Genomic DNA, 22414 nt, shown 5'->3' on the forward strand with positions numbered 1-22414 from the left:
CTACACATCTGTAAATACTAGTATATAAAGAACACTTTAAAAAATGTTCTGAAAATAATATTGGCTTGCCATGTTATATTGTAGTCTTCTGTATTCATCAGTTCCTTTGAGTGTTGTCCATTTCCTACATTCCCTAAATTTGCACAGGTTCTGCTATGAATTTACGATAATCACAGCCACATTACTCTGTACGATATATAAACATGTTTTCCAAAATGGCAAAAATAGTAAATACCCAAAAAATAAAGAAATAGAGTTGAGATAGGGAATGAGAAAGAGATGCAGAGACAATATGGGTGCATTTACACTGCAAAATTATTGGGAAGCTTCCGATCATAGGGCAGTCATGTAATGAACTTTAACAATTAATACGATAGTTAACATGCAATTCTGGCTTTATATTGCACACTAGGGACAGTATTTGCTATAAAACAATCTCTATGTTCTGCTGATAGTTTTGAAAGCTTTGAATTGTTTGTCCTTGCAGCCACTAATGTTCAATTTCAGCTCATGCCTTCTCTTTGGCTTCCTTCAGAGGTCGGTTCTTTCATAAAAGCCCTTCCGCCATTCTCCTAGCCTCCCTCTCCTCGACCTGCAGCAGTTGCGGGATTCCTGCTGACTGACTTGCTTGGATACCTCTGCTCCAGGAGAACTCACTGCAGTTTAGTATAAACAGGCTGCCAATCATCCAATGATCATTGAGTGAAATGATTTTTGTCATGTGAATTGATTTTTAATTTTGCTTAAAAACCACCATTATTGGCAGCGCATTATGCTTTGTAAACAGGCACGTGCTGCTGAAAACAAAGACAGCCTATGCGCATGGAACAATCTATTTGCAATCTTCCTGTGTATGATCGAAGCAAGGTCAACCTTTCTAAACCAGCTATTAAATGTCTGCCAATCAGTTCCTAAGCAGGCGATTGGCAAATGTTTACGTCTGGAGGCTGGCCAGTGTAAATGAACCTTTAGGCTATGTGCACATGTTCAGGTTTTTTCGCGTTTTTTTCGTGTTTTTTCGCGGTAAAAATGCTATAAAAACTCATTAAAAATGCATACATTATGCATCCTATCATTTAGAATGCATTCTGGATGTTTTGTGCACATGATGCGTTTTTTTCCGCGAAAAAAACGCATCGCGGTAAAAAAAAAGCAGCATGTTCATTAATGTTGTGGATTTTCTGAGTTTTTCCCGCTATTCTATGCATTTGGAAGAAAACACACAAAAAACGCACCAAAAACTCATCAAAACCGCATGAAAAACGCATGAAAAAACGCGAAAAAACGCATGCGGATTTCTTGCACAAATGTCCGGTTTTTGTCAGAAAAATTTCTGCAAGAAATCCTGACGTGTGCACATACCATTAGAGAAGAGAAAAGGAGAAAGTAAAGGAAGAGAGGAGACAAAAAGCTATTCAAGTTATCAGATCCCCAATGATCAGATATATAGAGGACTTTTTACCAGGAAATATGCTTTTTTTTACCTGCATGGCATTGCTCAATCATAATCAGGCAGTGTCATGCAGAAGAATGTTCCGAGAAAGTCTGAAACACCTGATTTCTTCTTTGTGGGATATGTAATGATACACAGCCCTGCGCTCAGCCCTGTTCTCTGCATCTACTATAAATAGATACAGCAGAGCTGAGTGTGATTACAAACACCGCCAGATTTCATTTCATGGCAGTCACAGAGGAATGTGGAATACAATACAGATGACTGTGATTACAAACACTTCTTCATCAGCTTTTATGAGGGACAGTGTATCGGGAGAGAAGGAGTAAAGCTTAGCCATGTATCGATGCAAACAGATCTGCAGCTGAATCTCTCTTCTGACAGCGGTCAGCACTGCACCTTAGACTACACTGACTGCTGTTACAGGAGATTTGGAGAAGTTTTAACCACAGTCAACTCTGCTATACTGTTTATTTGACACTGACTGTCTCAAGAGGAGATCTTGAGGTGTTTGCAATCACACTCAGCTCTACCTTATACTACACATTAGCTGTAGAGATCATGGCAGAGATCAAGCCAGTTCTTTTTATCTCTTGCATGTAGCCTTCTGCTTATGAATGGTCAATGTCATAGAGGGGAAGAAGTACACAACCCAAAAGACAAATATCTAGTAATACTCACTTGGGCTTATTATAAATTGAAGTGTAAACTTTTTAGCTCTCCAGCTCCTCTGATAAATACTGTCATTCGTCCAGCCCTGGACACATTTTCTTATCCCTAGCAGCTTGCGCTGGAATATCCGGTCCAATTTATATTAATATCAGATCTAGATATTTTATGTGTAGGGTTACATTAGAAAATATGCAATATCCTGCACAGAAAGAAGCTATGGATATAGCTCCTCACTAGAGATGAGTGGTGTTCAAGTCGAACTGTTTGCCAGTCTCAAATTCAAGCTGTTTCGTGCGGTGTTCGAGTCGTTCAACGAACCCGAAAATTCATCTGTTCGAGTTTCTGTTCAATAACTGTTCGTTCTGCAAAAGCCTCACTTGATTTGCATATACAAACAGTTTATCTTTGTTAATAGACCGTTTCAGTGTATAGTGGGCGGGGGGGCAAGGGATAGATCTGTGCTGAAATAATGCCGATCTCCATTTTTTTTCTTTCCTGCATTTACAGTGAGGCGGTGCAGTCTCTCAGCCTATCAGCAGTGCGCACACACACAGCAATGTGCATGCGATGCACACAAGCAAGGGCTGTGTATGTCACATGTCCTTGCTCTATAAGAACCAGCCATTTGCCCCATCACCACCATTTCCTCACTGCTGAAGCTTAGTGTTAGACGGCACCTCTGCTGCTGTGGGCGCTATACAGACAAAGAGTGTTTTTTTGGAGCGAATTGTCAGAGAGATAGGTTTAGGGAGTCAGGAGGAGTCAGGGCTAGTTGTAATATCAACCCTTTTCAGGGTAGGTTACAGCAGTTCATAGCACTGTTTGCCAGGCAGGTCTGTGCCAGTGCTGTGCAAGTGTTTGTCACAGCATTTGGTGAAATCTAGCTCAGCCAATCCTTTTGGGCTAGTAGCATTGTCTGATAGTCATCTGAGTAGCCCACCTGTGAAACTAACTACACAGCCTGTGTATCTCTATTTTCACTGCATCTAATCCAGTTACTAGTTTAGGGCCTAGGAGCAGTGTCTGCACGTCAGCAGGGTAGCCCGCCTGTGAAACAAACTATACCGCCTGTGTATCTCTATTTTCACTGCATCTAATCCATTTAATAGTTTAGGGCCTAGGAGCAGTGTCTTCACGTCAGCAGAGTAGCCCGCCTGTGAAACAAACTATACCGCCTGTGTATCTCTATTTTCACTGCATCTAATCAAGTTATTAGTTTAGGGCCTAGGAGCAGTGTCTGCACGTCAGCAGAGTAGCCCGCCTGTGAAACAAACTATACCGCCTGTGTATCTCTATTTTCACTGCATCTAATCCATTTAATAGTTTAGGGCCTAGCAGCAGTGTCTGCATGTCAGCAGAGTAGCCCGCCTGTGAAACAAACTATACCACCTGTGTACCTCTATTTTCACTGCATCTAATCCAGTTAATAGTTTAGGGCCTAGGAGCAGTGTCTGCACATCAGCAGAGTAACCCGCCTGTGAAGCAAACTATACCGCCTGTGTATCTCTATTTTCACTGCATCTAATCCACTTAATAGTTTAGGGCCTAGGAGCAGTGTCTGCACATCAGCAGAGTAGCCCGCCTGTGAAACAAACTATACCGCCTGTGTATCTCTATTTTCACTGCATCTAATCCATTTAATAGTTTAGGGCCTAGGAGCAGTGTCTGCACGTCAGCAGAGTAGCCCGCCTGTGAAACAAACTACACCGCTTGTGTATCTCTATTTTCACTGCATCTGATCCAGTTAATAGTTTAGGGCCTAGGAGCAGTGTCTGCACGTCAGCAGAGTAGCCCACCTGTGAAACAAACTATACCGTGTGTATATCTCAATTTTCACTGCATCTAATCCATTCAATAGTTTATGGCCTAGGAGCAGTGTCTGCACGTCAGCAGAGTAGCCCGCCTGTGAAACTACACCTCCTGTGTATCTCTATTTTCACTGCATCTAATCCACTTAATAGTTTAGGGCCTAGGAGCAGTGTCTGCATGTCAGCAGAGCAGCCCGCCTGTGAAACAAACTATACCTCCTGTGTATCACCATTTTCACTGCATCTAATCCAGTTATTAGTTTTGGGCCTAGGAGCAGTGTCTGCACGTCAGCAGAGTAGCCCGCCTGTGAAACAAACTACACCGCCTGTGTCTCTCAACTTTGACTGCATCTAATCCAGTTAATAGTTTTGGGCCTAGTACCACAGTTTGGCCACTCAGTTCTGCTCGGTTTTCATCCATCGGTTGTTGTGCCAACAAGTACAGATACAGAGTTGCCAATTAGTTAAGCACTAAAATGAGTGGCAAAAGGCCTGCTGATGGTGGAAAGGGGAATAGGTGTGTTGGAAAGGGAAAAAAGGTTGTGTCCGTGGGGTAGGTGGTAAAGCAACAGTAACATCTGCAGAAGAAAGATCATCTTCCAGCCAAAGTAAGATGTCTACTTCTTTCCGTGGACAATCTGATATGATCCTTTCTTATGACCATCGCTACAAGCATCGCAAAAAATTCCAGATGAGGCCTAAAAACAGCAGATGCTTGAATGGATATCAAGTGCTCGCTCAAGTGGGCTCTCCTCCATGTCAACTTCAACATAACAACTACTCCAGTCCTCAGAGTTGTCACCCCAATTGCACTTGCTTCCTCACAGCTCCCAAGTCTCCAGCTGCCCGTCTGAGCATGGGGTAACACACATGGTTGAGTCTGTAGAGCTGTTTACGCATACTATAGCCTGGGAATCAGAGGTCTGCTCCAGAGCTTCTGTGAATCCAGATGAGGAAATGATTTGCATTGATGGCCAGAATCTTTGTGAGTCAGATCCAGGCCCAGATGAAGAAGGTTCTGAGCATAATGTAGACCCTTGTTCCCAAACTGTAACTCCTGTTGGTGGAGACAATGAGGAAGATGATGATGAGACTGAGATACCTGATTGGAACGAAAACTTGACTTTTCGGTTGGGGCAGGAAGAGGTTGGCTCTGAGGACGACGGGTGTGAGAACACAGGATGATGATGACGAGGTTGTAGACCCCACTTACTGTCAACCCCCAGTCCGCCAGTCCATGAGGTCAGCAGAGGAGGTGGTGGAGGATGCCAGTGACGAGTCAAATGATGAGGTAATGGTGCACCTTCCTGGACAGAGACGGAGTACTGGAAGCACGTCAACAAGTGCATCCTCAACCCCAACTGTGCCTCAGACCAGAAGTCGTGGTGGCTCTTCAGGTCGCACGGGCTCTAAGCCTTGCATAGTCTGGGCATTTTTTGACATCGCAAAGGATGACCCAACTCATGTTGTCTGTAAGATTTGTTAACAAAATCTCAGTAGGGGCCAAAAAATCACTAGCTTGAGTACTTCGTGCATGAACCGTCACATGGATATGAGGCATAAGTTGCAGTGGGTCAGGTCAACCACCGTCTGCCCCATCAAGTGCATCCGCATCCTCTTCATCCTCTGTGACTGTGGGGACAGCAGTCGCACATGGTTTTGGATGCAGACCTTCCACCTCTTTACCCGCAACAGCCAGTGTGATTGGCAGGTCATCAGGATATTTGCTAGTGGAAACACCTGCTGGTGTTGAGCGCTCGCCGACATCGACACCACATTTTGATCAAGGTGAAATAACATCTCCGCCTGCACCTTCCTCACAGACCAGCAGTTTGCCGGGGACACCCTACTCAACTCCGTCTAAGCACGGCAGCCAGCCCTCAGTCCCTCAGATGTAGACAAGTAAAAGACCATTTCCTCCTAGCATAACAAAGCTAAGAGGTTGAATTTCTCCATCAGCAAGCTGTTGGCTACAGAAATGCTGCCTTTCTGCCTGGTGGACACAGAGGATTTTAGAGACCTTATGTCCGTCGCAGTCCCCCAGTACCAGATGCCCAGTCGCCACTACTTCTCAAAGAAAGCTGTGCCTGTGCTACACCAGCATGTCGCACACAACATCACTGCTTCCTTTAGAAACTGTGTGTGTGACAGGGTGCATTTCACCACAGACACTTGGACGAGTAGACATGGACAGGGGCATTACATGTCGGTGACTGGGCACTGGGTAACTACGGCGACATCAGGAGAAGGGGCTGCTGTCCAAGTCTTGCCATCCCCACGAGTTGCTCATTGATCCTCTGTATCTAGAAGTTCCTCCACTGCTTCTGCCTCCTCAACCTCCTCTTGGTCCTCCACCTGCACCCAAAGCCTGTCTGGTAATGCCATCCTGCACACATCCTCACTATGCTGTCACCAGGGCTCAACGGCATCAGGCAGTGTTTACATTGAAATGTCTGAGAAATGTGAGTCACAGCGCAGAGGAGTTGTGGTCAGCTTTGGAGACCGAGTTCAATCAATGGTTGTCTCCACTCAACCTGCAGCCAGGGAAGGCTGTGTGCAACAATGCTGCAAACCTGGGTGCGGCCCTTCGCCGGGGCAATGTCACACATGTGCCTTGTATGGCTCACGTTTTGAACCTGGTTGTCCAGCAATTTTTATCCCACTATCCCGGACTAGATGGGCTTCTGCAGAGGGCATGGTCGCTGTGTGCTCACTTCCGCCGTTCGCATCCCACAGCTCGATGACTTGCATCTCTACAGAAGTCGTTGGGCCTGCCAGTTCACAGTCTGAAATGTGATGTGCCCACCTGGTGGAATTCAACTCTGCACATGTTGCAGTGACTGTGGCAGCACCATCGAGCCCTGATGCAATACGTTATGATGTATAGCCTGAGCCAACGAGATCAAGAGGTGGGGCAAATTACGCTGCAGGAGTGGTCTCAGATCAGGCAACTATGCACCCTTCTGCACAGTTTTGAAATAGCAACGAAGATGTTTAGTGCTGACGATGCCATTATCAGCATGACCATTCTGGTGATTTACATGCTGGAGCACACCTTACACAGTGTTCAGAGTCAGGTGGTGGAACAAGAGGAGGAGGAGGAACAGGAGGAGTCATATGCGGAAGGGATCATATCTCCAAGGTCAAGAAGGTTGGCAGCACCAAGGCGGCTGGCATTGGAGGCTGGGGGAGAGGGATTACCGAGGGCGCATGGTGGCAGCCAAACTGTTGGGGAAGGTGCAGGAGGCGAGGAAGAAGTGAAGGACGAACTGGCGCTGAGCATGGAAGACTCATCAGATGAAGGAGACCTTGATCAAATTTCTCTTGTGCGTGGTTGGGAGGAGAGGGCAGACGAAGTAAGCATGATTCTCACCTCTCCACCACCAAAACAACAAGGACTTGGTCCTCCTGGATACATAAGACACACGAGTTCCTTCTTGCTGCACTACCTGCAACATGACCCTCGGATTGTCAGAATCCGAAGTAATGCCGACTACTGGGTTGCCACACTCTTAGATCCCCGGTACAAAAGCAAATTTGGCAAAATAATTCCTGCCATAGAAAGGGATTCACGCATGCAGGAGTATCAGCAGAGACTGTTACAGAATCTAACATCTGCTTTTCCACAAAACACCAGTGGTGCATGTAGTTAATCTCTGAGTTCTAACTTGCCAACCGTCGGACTATCGAGTCATCACTCAAACCGTAGCAGTAACATAATATCTGGTGGTAACAGCAATTTTTTCCAATCGTTTCAAGATTTATTTAGACCATCCTTTGCAAGGCCACAGGAGACAAGAAGTCTGACGCACAGCCAACTTCTAGAGAGGATGGTACAAGAGTATCTCTAAGTTAACATCGATGCCATGACTGTGGAACTGGACCCTTGCTCATTTTGGGCTTCCAATCTTGAAAAATGGCCTGAGCTCACCACTCACACCTTGGAGATCTTGTCTGGCTCCGCAGCCAGCGTTCTTTCTGAACGTGTGTTCAGCGCTGCTGGTGGTGTGCTGACAGATAAGCGCACGTGGCTGTCCAGTGACAATGTAGACAGACTAACGTTCATCAAGATGAACAAATCCTGGATCTGCAAGGACTTTTCTACCCCTGTGTCATCTTTTGAAAATCACCTCACCAACCATTTTAAAAAACTCTGGCGAAATTGATGCCACTTAACCCTCCGCCAGGAACAATGGATCTGACAGGCGCAGCTCTTCTACTTTCATTTCTCCCTTCTCACCAGATTTTCAGGAAACCCCCTCCCTCTAGATAGTCTCCTGGCTCTAGCTGCTGTGTGAAACCTGATATCACAGTTGGTCTGCAGAGCTTCAGGAAGGAAGATATAGCTGTGCTGGCTTCTCAGGCTCATTGGTCCCGAACACATCACACTTTATAAGGTTGGTATGTAATGTTTTTAGTCATTACTATTGTTTATTTAGCTTGTTTTATCAATGGATAGAGAAAGGTTTGTGGATATTTCATATAAATAAGGCAGATTTTCTTACAAATGAATGGCTATTTGGTGGGCGTTTTGAAATTTGTGTATATCAAAGTTATTACTTTTATGTTGAGTAAATGGGTTTGTTTTGCACCTGATAATGTGTAGTCTCTTTTATTGCATCCCTATGAAGGTCAATGATCACTTTTAGATCACTGAAATTGAGAAAATTAGATATTCTAGGCATTTTTCTAGCCTGCGCTTGACAGGCACATTGTACCCATTACGAGTTAGTGCAAATATTGTTCCTGACGGAGGGTTAAGTGGTGTCTGTAAACGAATTTTTGGAAAAAATGGAGACTCTTTTATTTAGTCCCCTTGTTGAGTTTTACATGACGTTGCCATTATCAATTCCAGGTGGGTGGGGTCGTCTGCAGAGTTGTTTACTCATACTATGGCCTGGGATTCAGAAATCTGCTCCAAAGGTTCAGTGTCTGCTAGTCAGCAGAGTAGCCCAGCCACCCACCACCTGTTTACCTAAGTACTATTTTTAACAGCATCTGGCCCAGGAAATCCTTTTGGGCCAATTAGAATTTGGTGCAACTCAGCAGCGTACCCCACCCATAAAGCAAGCTACACCGCCTGTTTACCTAACTACTATTTTATAACGGCATCTAGCCCAGGAAATCCTTTTGGGCCTAGTAGAATTTGGTTCAACTCAGCAGTGTACCGCACCCATGAAGCAAGCTATACCGCCTGTTTACCTAACTACTATTTTGTAACGGCATCTAGCCCAGGAAATCCTTTTGGGCTTAGTAGAATTTGGTGCTACTCAGCAGCGTACCCCACCTATGAAGCAAGCTACACCGCCTGTTGATCTAATTACTAATTTTTAACTGCATCTAGCCCAGGAAATCGTTTTGTACCTAATAGCATTTTCTGCTACTCAGCACAGTACCCCACCCATGAAGCAAGCTACACCGCCTGTTTACCTAAGTACTATTTTTTAACGGCATCTGGCCCAGGAAATCCTTTTGGGCCTAGTAGAATTTGGTGCTACTCAGCAGCGTACCCCACCCATGAAGCAAGCTACACTGCCTGTTTACCTAAGTACTATTTTTTAATGGCATCTAGCCCAGGAAATCCTTTTGGGCCTAGTAGAGTTTAGTGCTACTCAGCAGCATACCACACCCATGAAGCAAGCTACACCGCCTGTTTACCTAAGTACTATTTTTTAATGGCATTTCGCCCAGGAAATCCTTTTGGGCCTAGTAGCAATTTTTGCTACTCAGAAGAGTACCCCACCCATGAAGCAAGCTACACCGCCTTCTTTCTTTCTCAATCTAACCCCTCGGCTCTGGGGTGTCCACTCTCCTTCCAGCTCTCTCCTTCTCACAGGTGGACTACCGCGTGTTTTCACACTGTGGCGAATCTTTTGGGCCCAGGCATAAGAAGTCGTCGAGGTAATGGATAATATGTGCCGCCTTACAAACGTCCATGACAACACATTCGAGGAAGTAACTAAATGCCTCAAATAGTGAGCAGGATATGGAGCACCCGATGGGCAAACAGCGATCTATGTAGTATGCTCCTTCACAGAAGCAGCCCAATGGGAGGACACTATTCGGAGGCACAGGTAGTAACCGGAACGCCCCCTCAATGTCTGTTTTGACCATTAGGGTGCCCCTTAACAACTTCTTGACCCACCTGGTTGCCTCGTCAAAGGAGGTACAGTACATAGTACTGTACTTGGTTCCGCATCGATGTTGTCAATTACTGACCTGCCCCTTGGATATGACAAATGGTGGATTAGTCTGAATGTATTGGGTTCATTTTTTGGCACAACTCCCAACGGGGGTACCACTACGTCTTCTAAGGAAAGTGTTCTGAATGGACCCGCCGCCATATTACCTAAAGATATTTATTTTTTTATTTTTTTTGTCAAGACGTCTGGGTGTTGGTAGAGTGAGTTTAGGTTTTTACTCCAGCCTTTCTTGATTTTAGAAGGGCATGACATGCCTATATCTCCTATGTCTCCTCCTCCTTTTACTCCTCCACCTCTTTTCTTTTCGCATGACTATATGTAGTTGTGACTTTTCCATGTGTTTGTTGTGTCTTCTGAGCAGTTTGTCAGCTTTTGGACACCTTTTAAGGTGTTTTCTATGTGTTCTCCATGTGTTTGTATGTGTTTGTGTTTGCCTGCCATTGGTTTCAATGGGGTTCGACGGTGTTCATCGAATGTTTGACAAACAGTTTGGCGAACACCTCCCTGTTCGACGAACCGAACCGAACCCGAACACTAGGGAGGTGGCTCAACACTACTCCTCACAAGTTAAGATGAACACTTTTTGTTATGTTTTAGACATTTGTGAAAGCTGTGCTGAATGTCTACATGCATTATGAAATGTGGATCTGGTTGCACTTAATTTTGCAATTTCCTTGGAGGAATTTTAAAGTGCCTGTGGGTTTGAGATACAAATGTGTGAACTGCTTGAGTCATTCTAGCAGTGATGTGAGCTCTAACAGTGTGAGAAGATCCTTGGCTCGAAAACAGTAGGTTCAGTTATTGAAATTTACAATCTTATCCAGTGTATTTGAGAAAATGAAATAGAAAAATAAGCAGAATAGTCGAAACAATAAATTAATATTAAACAAACATTGTAACTCTGCTTTTAAATTGAAGTTGCTTCCACAATAAACTAATGGTCACAGTGTTTTATTACATGCAGTCATTCATATTAAACATGTAATTTATGAACTGCTCAAGTCGGCAAGCTTCTCCTCCACTCAAAAGGAACGTACAATCCTCTACAATGTTCACATACTGTATTCCAATCTAGAGGTTGTCTTACATGATGCTAGGAGAAAGGTGAATGCAATTGTAGATGACAATAACCTATATACAGGCAGGCATTATTAGACTGGAGAACACAAGGCCCACCAGGGAACATACGGTAATTCTTGTGTCTCACCATCCATTTACTATAGAAATAATAAAGGCTAATGTCTGCAACAAAAAGGAGGAGAGCGCTGTGTACTTTAAGATAAAGTGTTTAAGGCTATATATCAAATTAATTCATTTTTCTTTTCTCTTTCTGGATTACATTGGGTTTGAAGGATGATGTTGGACCAACATGGGATCTAACTGGTTAATAAAATGATAAAAGGAGGATAATGAGGGATAGTGGTTTTGATTGTTTGTTTTTTAATAAAATATTTCAGTTTTTTTGTAACATTAGTAATGACAGATACCTTTAAATTATTATTGCTGAGGCTTTGTGTTAGTCACTGTTGTTTTGTTGCCTCAAATTTGACACCCTCTCACTACTAATTCGCTGGCTAATGCACCAGAGGAATTGGGAAAGAGATGGTTACCCCTAGAAATAGACCATCCAATGTGATAGTTTTTGATGGGGGTGGATGCGAGCTATTATCAGCATCTAAGGATCTTTCCATTCCAAGAAGATCAGTTTGCTGATGATGGTTTGGTTTTGGATCAGTTGGCTGATTATGAAAATGTACAGAAAGACAACAAATGAGTAAATAAGGAAATTAGGTTGTTTCACATGTCAACATATTATCCTGTGTTAGCGTGAAAACATAATGAGAAGCTCCAGAAGACAAAAATGAAATGCATCTACTCAAAAGAAATAGAAATAAATGGCCCCAGGATAGTGAATCTAGACTGCTGAGCTCTGCATATATGAATAGTTAGAAAACAAAAATAATACAGGTTACAATCATTTTACATAACCAACAAATGTAGAAATAACTGATACTGTCAGGATAGAAAGGTCCATGGATATAGGTCCCTTCACACCTTAAAAACACCAGTCAGCAGTCACCCTAGAGGTGGTCTAACTGGTCTGTCACATTCTATGGTATAATTTATCTTAATACCCCTGTGTTTGTGTAGTTAATTGTGTTATCCAGCATTTTGTTAGTTTTTAAGCTCATAGTAAAAAAAAACAACAGGCAGGTTGTTGCTAACTCCTTGCGTGTTATACCCCAGCATCGGTCGTTGACAGCTCCTGCCAGTGATTCAACTGCTCTACTGTCAACAAAGCAGGGACTTCTCTTCCACTTTGCCTTGTTGACAGGGTGTGACTGCCAATGTCATGCTGATAGACAGGCTAATTCTGGATAACGTTCTGTCTACATGAATTCAAAGAAGAAATGAGAAATCCAGCTCAACGAGGAAGTGAAAAAAACTTTTTTCTTTATTCACTTGGAAATATATTCAGTGGAGGATAAAAACATCAGCAATTACAAAGGATAAAAAGTGATATCAACGCGTTTCTGGTGACCAAGCACCCTTAATTTCATGATTAAGGGTGCTTGGTCACCAGAAACGCGTTGATATCGCTTTTTATCCTTTGTAATTGCTGATGTTGTTATCCTCCACTGAATATATTTCCAAGTGAATAAAGAAAGAAGTTTTTTTCACTACCTCGTTGAGCTGGATTCCTCATTTCTTCTTTGATTTCCTACGCCCTGACACAGCGGTTCCGTGCTCCGAGTCTCCAAGGATGTCGACCATGGTGAGCTGGACTTTGTTCTACATGAATTCAGCAGAAACAACTGAATTGCCGGCAAGAGCAGTCTGCGAGCACTCTGGGCTCACAAAGATCAGCATCAGTGAGTAGCAACTATCTGATGTTAGTTCTTAAGGCCCCTTCACATTAAGCGACGCTGCAGCGATACCGACAACGATCCAGATCGCTGCAGCGTCGCTGTTTGGTCGCTGGAGAGCTGTCACACAGACCGCTCTCCAGCGACCAACGATGCCGGTAACCAGGGTAAACATCGGGTAACTAAGCGCAGGGCCGCGCTTAGTAACCCGATGTTTACCCTGGTTACCATCCTAAAAGTAAAAAAAAACAAACACTACATACTTACCTACCGCTGTCTGTCCCCGGCGCTCAGCTTCTCTGCACTCCTCCTGTACTGTCTGTGTGAGCACAGCGGCCGGAAAGCAGAGCGGTGACGTCACCGCTCTGCTTTCCGGCTGACCGACGCTCACAGACAGTACAGGAGGAGTGCAGAGCACAGCACTGGAGGACAGACGGCTGTAGGTAAGTATGTACTGTTTGTTTTTTTTTACTTTTAGGATGGTAACCAGGGTAAACATCGGGTTACTAAGCGCGGCCCTGCGCTTAGTTATCCGTTGTTTACCCTGGTTACCAGTGAAGACATCGCTGGATCGGTGTCACACACGCCGATCCAGCGATGTCAGGAGGAGTCCAGCGACCAAATAAAGTTCTGGACTTTATTCAGCGACCAACGATCTCCCAGCAGGGGCCTGATCGTTGGTCGCTGTCACACATAACGATTTCATTAACGATATCGTTGCTACATCACAAAAAGCAACGATATCGTTAACAATATCGTTATGTGTGAAGGTACCATTAGTCACATTGTTGAAAATAAAAAATAAGAGGGAGAACAGTCCATGTGCAGCAAAAAGAAACCACTGGTACCACGTCCAAGTTATAGTAGCGTTAATAAGATGCATCACTAATGCTGTAATACAGTGCTACAATTTTAAAATACTTTATTTAAAAATAACATTCCTGAGTCATCACTAGTCTTAAATACTGAATATGGACATGGTAATAATTTATACAATTTTTACATCAAGTAACTAACAACCCGCTGTGATCCTTACCTAGTAAACATTGGTCTCATGGTGAACTGTGCATTGAATCAGCATTTGCATGTAGGTACATAGCAAGCACTAGATTTCTGTCACATGCAGATTTTCAAGTAATTATAGTGCAATGTGAAAATTCCATATTGCATCCACTTTTATTGGCAACATGGATCAAAGTGGGATACGTCTCAGGTTTTTCTTTGCTTAAAATATACAGGTGAAAAAACATTCATTTTAATGGGTTAGTGATCTATCTGCAAAAATAGCACTCGTATCAAAAAATCTGATGTGGGAAAGAGCCCTTACTGACTGAGATGGGGGATAGGAAGGGGCTCTTAACCAGCTATGGCTTTATCAATATAGAAAGGGAACTTTCTCTAACTCTCCACCATTATAGACTATTAATGAAAACTTCTGCTGCTATATCACCTATAGGGTCATAACTGATTTAGGACCCATAGCTCAACCCACACAGTTGTCAGTAAGTGTGGTTGTGTACATGTGAATACAGAGTATGAATGTTTATACTCATGTACAATGCATGTTTAGAGGTCAGTGTGAGTGTGGGGGTCATAGTGATACGGCTGTGGTGTGCCCCCATTCACAAATAAATTATGGAGAGCTCCACCACCCACTACCCATATCACCCCTAGAGGAATGAGCTGCCTTATCACAACAAATGATGTCTTCTTTCATACACATATGGAAACCTTGGCAAGAGAGTTGGAAAACCTGTCAGTCCTCTATGATCTTGTTGCGTGGGCCAGTGAGCATATAAATGCCAGTGTCAGTTATTGAGTGCAGCATTTAAATAGTCAACCATCAGTGATCACGACTAGCACCATCGCTGCTGTATCAGGCAGATGCAGCCTATATATTAGGCTGGGGTCACACTTGCGAGTGCAAAGCAAGAAATCCGTGCTAGTCTCTCGCATCAATACCCGACACTGCCACCAGCAATCGGGACTAGAGCGTACGGCTGCATGTATTTCTATGCAGTTAAACACTCCGATCCAAACCACTGGCGGTAGTGCCAGGAATTGATGTGAGAGACTGGCGTGAGTTTCTCGCATTGCACTTGCAAGTGTGACCCCGGCCTAACAGTCAGTATATGCCCTGTATAGAGTAGTCACAGCTCCTAAATCTGCTCCATACTTACACACCCTGACAGTAACCTACATTTATAGTAGGATATGCAAAGGGATTTATTTGGTCTGAAGTTTTTACAGGTTATATATATTTCAGCTTTAATGAATCTACTTCACTGTTTTACTAATCAGAGACATCCACCTTAGTACCTTTATGGCCTTTTCAGATGTCAGTGTTTGTCATCTGTGTGCTGTCCTTTATTTCCAGGGACAGCACATGCACATGTTAACCTCTTTCTGACCTCGGACGGGATAGTACGTCCGAGGTCAGATCCCCTGCTTTGATGCAGGGCTCCGCGGTGAGCCCGCATCAAAGCCGGGACATGTCAGCTGTTTTGAACAGCTGACATGTGCTCGTAATAGGCGCGGGCAGAATCGCGATCTGCCCGCACCTATTAACTAGTTAAATGCCGCTGTCAAACGCAGACAGCGGCATTTAACTACCGCTTCCGGCCGGGCGGCCGGAAATGACGTCATCGCCGACCCCCGTCACATGATCGGGGGTCGGCAATGCGTCTCCATTGTAACCATAGAGGTCCTTGAGACCTCTATGGTTACTGATTGCCGGTGGCTGTGAGCGCCACCCTGTGGTCGGCGCTCACAGCACACCTCCATTTCTGCTACATAGCAGCGATCAGCAGATCGCTGCTATGTAGCAGAGGCGATCGAGTTGTGCCTGCTTCTAGCCTCCCATGGAGGCTATTGAAGCATGGCAAAAGTAAAAAAAAAAGTTGAAAAAAATGTTAAAAAAATAAAAAAAATATAAAAGTTTAAATCACCCAATTTTCGCCCCAATCAAAATAAATCAATAAAAAAATATAAAATCTACGCATATTTGGTATCACCGCGCTCAGAATCGCCCGATCTATCAATTAAAAAAAAGCATTAACCTGATCGCTAAACAGCGTAGCAGAAAAAAAATTCGAAACGCCAGAATTATGTTTTTTTTGTCGCCGCGACATTGCATTAAAATGCAATAACGGGCGATCAAAAGAACGTATCTGCACCAATATTCTATCATTAAAAACGTCATCTCGGCATGCAAAAAATATGCCCTCAAACGACCCCAGATCATGAAAAATGGAGACGCTACGGGTATCGGAATATGGCGCAATTTTTTTTTTTTTTTTTTTTAGCAAAGTTTGGAATTTTTTTTCACCACTTTGGTAAAAAAAAACCTAGTCATGTTTGGTGTCTATGAACTCATACTGACCTGGAGAATCATAATGTCAGGTCATTTTTAGCATTTAGTGAACCTAGCAAAAAAGCCAAACAAAAAACAAGGGTGGGACTGCACTTTTTTGCAATTTCACCGCACTTGGAATTTTTTTCCCGTTTTCTAGTACACGACATGCTAAAACCAATGATGTCATTCAAAAGTACAACTTGTCCCACAAAAAATAATCCCTCACATGGCCAAATTGATGGAAAAATAAAAAAGTTATGGCTCTGGGAAGGAGGGGAGCGAAAAAAGAACACGGAAAAACAAAAAATCCCAAGGTCATGAAGAGGTTAAAGAAACACTTAATAATAATAAAAATAATCTTTATTTTTATATAGCGCTAACATATTCCGTTACAGTTTTGCACACATTATCATCGCTGTCGCTGTGGGGGCTCACAATCTAGAATCCCTGTCAGTATGTCTTTGGAATGTGGGAGGAAACCGGAGTGCCCGGAGGAAACCCACGCAAACACGGAGAGAACATACAAACTCTTTGCAGATGTTGTCCTGGGTGGGATTAGAACCCAGGACCCCAGCGCTGCAAGGCTGCTGTGCTAACCACTGCGCCACCGTGCTGCCCCCATTAACCTCTTAACGACCAGGGGTATTTTTGCTTTTGCATTTTCATTTTTTGCTCCCCATCTTCCCAGAGCCTTAACTTTTTGATTTTTTGGTCAAAATGACCATGTGCAGGCCTCTTATGTTGCGGGACGAGTTATACTTTTGAACGACATCATTGGTTTTACAATGTCATGTAATAGAAAATGGGAAAAAATTCCAAGTGCGGTGAAATTGCAAAAAAAAAGTGCAATCCCACAATTGTTTTTTGCTTGGCTTTTTTACTTAGTTCACTAAATGCTAAAACTGACCTGTCACTATGATTATCCGGGTCATTATGCTTTCATATACACCAAACATGTCTAGGTTTTTTTTTATCTAAGCAGTGACAAAAAATTCCAAAGTTTGTGAAAAAGTTGCCATATTCCGAGTTCCATAGCGTCTCCATTTTTCGGGTTCTTGGGCTAGTTGAGGGCTTATTTCTTGTGTGCCAATCTTATGTTTTTATTGATACCATTTTGGTGTAGATACAATCCTTTGATTGGCCGGTATTGCATTTTATTACAATGTCAAAGCGAATAAAAAAAATTCTGGTATTTCGATTTTTTTTCTCGCTACACCGTTTACTGATTGGATTAATTATTTTTATATATTGATAGATCGGGCAATTCAGAACTCGGTGATGCCAAATAAGTGTATATTTGGTTTTTTTATTGTTTGATTTTGAAAGGGGCGAAAGGAGGGTAATTTGAACTTTTATTTTTTTTATATTTTTAATATTTTTAAAACATTTTTTTTACTTGCTTCAATAGTCTCCATGGGAGACTAGAAGCTGCTGTTGTCCGATTGCCTCTGCTACATAGAGCAGAGCTGCAGCCCTGCTTTATGTAGCAGATATGCTCACTTGGTATGAGCACTGACCACCAGGCAGTGCTCATAGCGATCCAGCAATGATAACCACAGGGGTCTCCTGCTGACCCCAGGTTGTCATTCCAACTCATCGGTGACCCGCGGTCATGTGACATGGGCCCGATGGGAGGAGGTAATGACATGCTTACTGTGCGTGCATGTTAAATTCCGCTGTCAGCGTTTGACAGTGGCATTTAACATGTTAACAGTTTCGGGTGAATCACGATTTCACCCATGGCTGTTCCGGGCACATGTCAGCTGATCAGATCAGCTGTCATGTGCTGAAAAAGGTATGGGCTCTTCGCTGGAGCCTGCACTAAACAGGGAGAGGCGTCCAATGACGATTAAGGGGTTAAATGTGTACATCGTATATGCATATAACTCACCTACCGATGCACTCTCCGGTGTCCAGCGCTGTTCTCCTCTTGACATCACTGGCGCGACCAAACAGCGAAGCGGGGTTCAAATCCCACGCCAATTCGTGGCCGGACTGCGCCTGTCGCTGATTGGTCGCGGGTGGCTGGCGAGACCAATCAGCGAAGTGGGATTTCTGTTACCAACAAACAGACAGAATTAGACAATTATAAAGTAGATTTACTAAATAAAAAAGTTAATGGCAGTGCTTCCTTAAATTCTAAGGGGCAATTAAGATGTGTGATTTTTTTTCGCCAAATATCTTTTTTTATTTTGTTTTGCAAACAGATCTCGGGCATATAAGTGAGTGTTTTTGGTGAATAAGACAGACAACACACCAATAGCGTCTATGTGCTGCTCATTGTTCTCAGAACATTTGCTGGGTGTTATTTGGGAAAATTCCATCAGATATTTTTCTCTTCCATACAGAAAAAAATGGAAGATACGCGGGTGGTAAAATTGAACAAAAGGAACTCTGAGAGATAAAAAATGGATCCATAGAACCTAATTCAACAATTTTGTAGGCACAGGGACAACCATTAAAATCTTGCAATACACATTGTATGCAATCTTCTGACTACCGTTGTGAAAATAAAGTAAGTATTAAAATTTGTGTATGATTTATTCTATTGTAAATGATATAAAAGAAAAATGTATGATAGTACTCATGAAACAGTAAAAACATACCTGTGGCCTTTAAACAGAATAATTTTGGCACTCAAGGACAAATGAAAGTTTTAATTAAGAAAACATTTATTTACCATGGCTGGTTTGTCATTGCTGCAGGACACATTTCCATATATTACATTTTTATACTAATGTCATTCGATCAGGCTTATATTTGTGTCCCTATATTATTTTGAGTGTTCTTTTCTCATGTAATTTTCCTGTTAGGTATCAAAAAAGTCCTTGAGCACCCGAGTAATACTGTTTGTATATTTCATATTTTTTCTCTTTGGAGGAGGTAAAATTCCTGGCAGCTTTGTCATTACCAATTTTTGACAGTATGTGCATAACATATCTTGTTAGTCGTGAGGTTAAAATATATACTTGGCCCTGAGCTTTGCTTAAAAGAGCATCTGTCATGAAAATGTTACTGTATTTTTGTGTTTTAGACCAAACAATTTAGAATGATATAATAAACATATCTTGCACTGTGTGAGGTCTATATCCTATAATTAACCCCTTTCTGCCATTGGACGTAATATTCCGTCCATGTGGGGTGGGCCTTAATTCCCAAGGACGGAATATTACGTCCAGCGCGATCGGCCGCGCTCACGGGGGGAGCGCCGCCGATCGCGGCCGGGTGTCAGCTGCTTATCGCAGCTGACATCCGGCACTATGTGCCAGGAGCGGTCACGGACCGCCCCCGGCACATTAACCCCCGGCACACCGCGATCAAAGATGATCGCGATGTGCCGGCGGTGCAGGGAAGCACCGAGCAGGGAGGGGGCTCCCTGCGGGCTTCCCTGAGACCCCCGCAGCAACGCGATGTGATCGCGTTGCTCCGGGGGTCTCCTACCTCCCTCCCTGCAGTAAGTCCCGGATCCAAAATGGCCGCGGATCCGGGTCCTGCAGGGAGGGAGGTGGCTTACCAAGTGCCTGCTCAGAGCAGGCACTTGGTAACGCTGCACTGCTCTCAGACAGATCGGTGATCTGTCAGAGTGCTGTGCAAACTGGCAGATCACCGATCTGTATTGTCCCCCCCTGGGGCAAAGTAAAAAAGTAAAAAAAAAAATTTCCAAGTGTGTAAAAAAAAAAAAAAAAAAAAAATCCTAAATAATGAAAAAAAAAAATATATATTATTCCCATAAATACATTTCTTTATCTAAATAAAAAAAACAAAACAATAAAAGTACACATATTTAGTATCTCCGCGTCCGTAACGACCCGACCTATAAAACTGGCCCACTAGTTAACCCCTTCAGTAAACACCGTAAGAAAAAAAAAAAAAAAACGAGGCAAAAAACAACGCTTTATTATCATACCGCCAAACATAAAGTGGAATAACACGCGATCAAAAAGACGGATATAAATAACCATGGTACCGCTGAAAGCGTCATCTTGTCCCGCAAAAAACGAGCCACCATACAGCGACAACAGCAAAAAAATAAAAAAGTTATAGTCCTCAGAATAAAGCGATGCAAAAATAATTATTTTTTTCTATAAAATAGTTTTTATCGTATAAAAGCGCCAAAACATAAAAAAATGATATAAATGAGGTGTCGCTGTAATCGTACTGAACCGAAGATTAAAACTGCTTTATCAATTTTACCAAACGCGGAACGGTATAAACGCCTCCCCCAAAAGAAATTCATGAATAGCTGGTTTTTGGTCATTCTGCCTCACAAAAATCGGAATAAAAAGCGATCAAAAAATGTCACGTGCCCGAAAATGTTACCAATAAAAACGTCAACTCGTCCCGCAAAAAACAAGACCTCACATGACTCTGTGGACTCAAATATGGAAAAATTATAGCTCTCAAAATGTGGTAACGCAAAAAATATTTTTTGCAATAAAAAGCGTCTTTCAGTGTGTGACGGCTGCCAATCATAAAAATCCGCTAAAAAACCCGCTATAAAAGTAAATGAAAAAAATGTATTTATTTCCATTTTCCCATTAGGGTTAGGGCTAGGGTTAGGGCTAGGGTTAGGGTTAGGGCTAGGGCTAGGGTTAGGGCTAGGGTTAGGGCTAGGGTTAGGGCTAGGGCTAGGGCTAGGGTTAGGGCTAGGGCTAGGGTTAGGGCTAGGATTAGGGCTAGGGTTAGGGCTAGGGTTAGGGCTAGGGTTAGGGCTAGGGCTAGGGTTAGGGCTAGGGTTAGGGTTAGGGCTAGGGTTAGGGTTAGGGCTAGGGCTAGGGTTAGGGTTAGGGTTGGGGTTAGGGCTAGGGTAAGGGCTAGGGTTAGGGTTAAGGCTACAGTTAGGGTTGGGGCTAAAATTAGGGTTAGGGTTTGGATTACATTTGCGATTGGGATTAGGATTAGGGGTGTGTCTGGGTTAGAGGTGTGGTTAGGGTTACCGTTGGGATTAGGGTTAGGGGTGTGTTTGGATTAGGGTTTCAGTTATAATTGGGGGGTTTCCACTATTTAGGCACATCAGGGGGATCTCCAAACGCGACATGGCGACCGATTTCAATTCCATCCAATTCTGCATTGAAAAAGTAAAACAGTGCTCCTTCCCTTCCGAGCTCTCCCGTGTGCCCAAACAGGAGTTTACCCCAACATATGGGGTATCAGCGTACTCAGGACAAATTGGACAACAACTTTTGGGGTCCAATTTCTCCTGTTACCCTTGGGAAAATACAAAACTGGGGGCTAAAAAATAATTTTTGTGGGAAAAAAAGAGATTTTTTATTTTCACGGCTCTGCGTTATAAACTGTAGTGAAATACTTGGGGGCTCAAGGTTCTCACAACACATCTAAATAAGTTCCTTGGGGGGTCTAGTTTCCAATATGGGGTCACTTGTGGGGGGTTTCTACTGTTTAGGTACATTAGGGGCTCTGCAAACACAATGTGACGCCTGCAGACCATTCCATCTAAGTCTGTATTCCAAATGGCTCTCCTTCCCTTCCGAGCCCTCCCATGCGCCCAAACGCTGGTTCTCCCCCACATATAGGGTATCAGCGCACTCAGGACAAATTGCACAACAACTTTTGGGGTCCAATTTCTCCTGTTACCCTCAGGAAAATACAAAACTGGGGGCTAAAAAATTATTTTTGTGGGAAAAAAATTTTGTTTTATTTTTACGGCTCTGCATTATAAACTTCTGTGAAGCTCTTATTGGGTCAAAGTGCTCACCACACATCTAGATAAGTTCCTTAGGGGGTCTACTTTTCAAAATGGTGTCACTTGTGGGGGGTTTCAATGTTTAGGTACATCAGTGGCTCTCCAAACGCAACATGGCGTCCAATCTCAATTCCTGTCAATTTTGCATTGAAAGGTCAAACGGCGCTCCTTCCCTTCCGAGCTCTCCCATGCGCCCAAACAATGGTTTACCCCCACATATGGGGTATCAGAGTACTCAGGACAAATTGTGCCACAACTTTTGTGGTCCAATTTCTTCTCTTACCATTGGGAAAATAAAAAATTTGGGGCGAAAAGATAATGTTTGTGAAAAAAAATGATTTTTTATTTTTAC

At 43.3% G+C, this 22414-nt stretch overlaps 1 protein-coding gene and 1 pseudogene across 5 annotated transcripts in view; both read right to left on the reverse strand.

The window, feature by feature from the left end:
* Positions 1–22414, reverse strand: part of NLGN1 (neuroligin 1) — a 1437853-nt gene that overhangs the window by 1213545 nt on the left and 201894 nt on the right. The window lies entirely within an intron of this gene.
* Positions 359–721, reverse strand: LOC138637803 (V-type proton ATPase subunit G 1 pseudogene; annotated as a pseudogene).

Source organism: Ranitomeya imitator, chromosome 5 (genome assembly GCF_032444005.1).
Source record: "Ranitomeya imitator isolate aRanImi1 chromosome 5, aRanImi1.pri, whole genome shotgun sequence".
In the NCBI taxonomy this organism is placed as follows: Eukaryota; Metazoa; Chordata; class Amphibia; order Anura; family Dendrobatidae; genus Ranitomeya; species Ranitomeya imitator.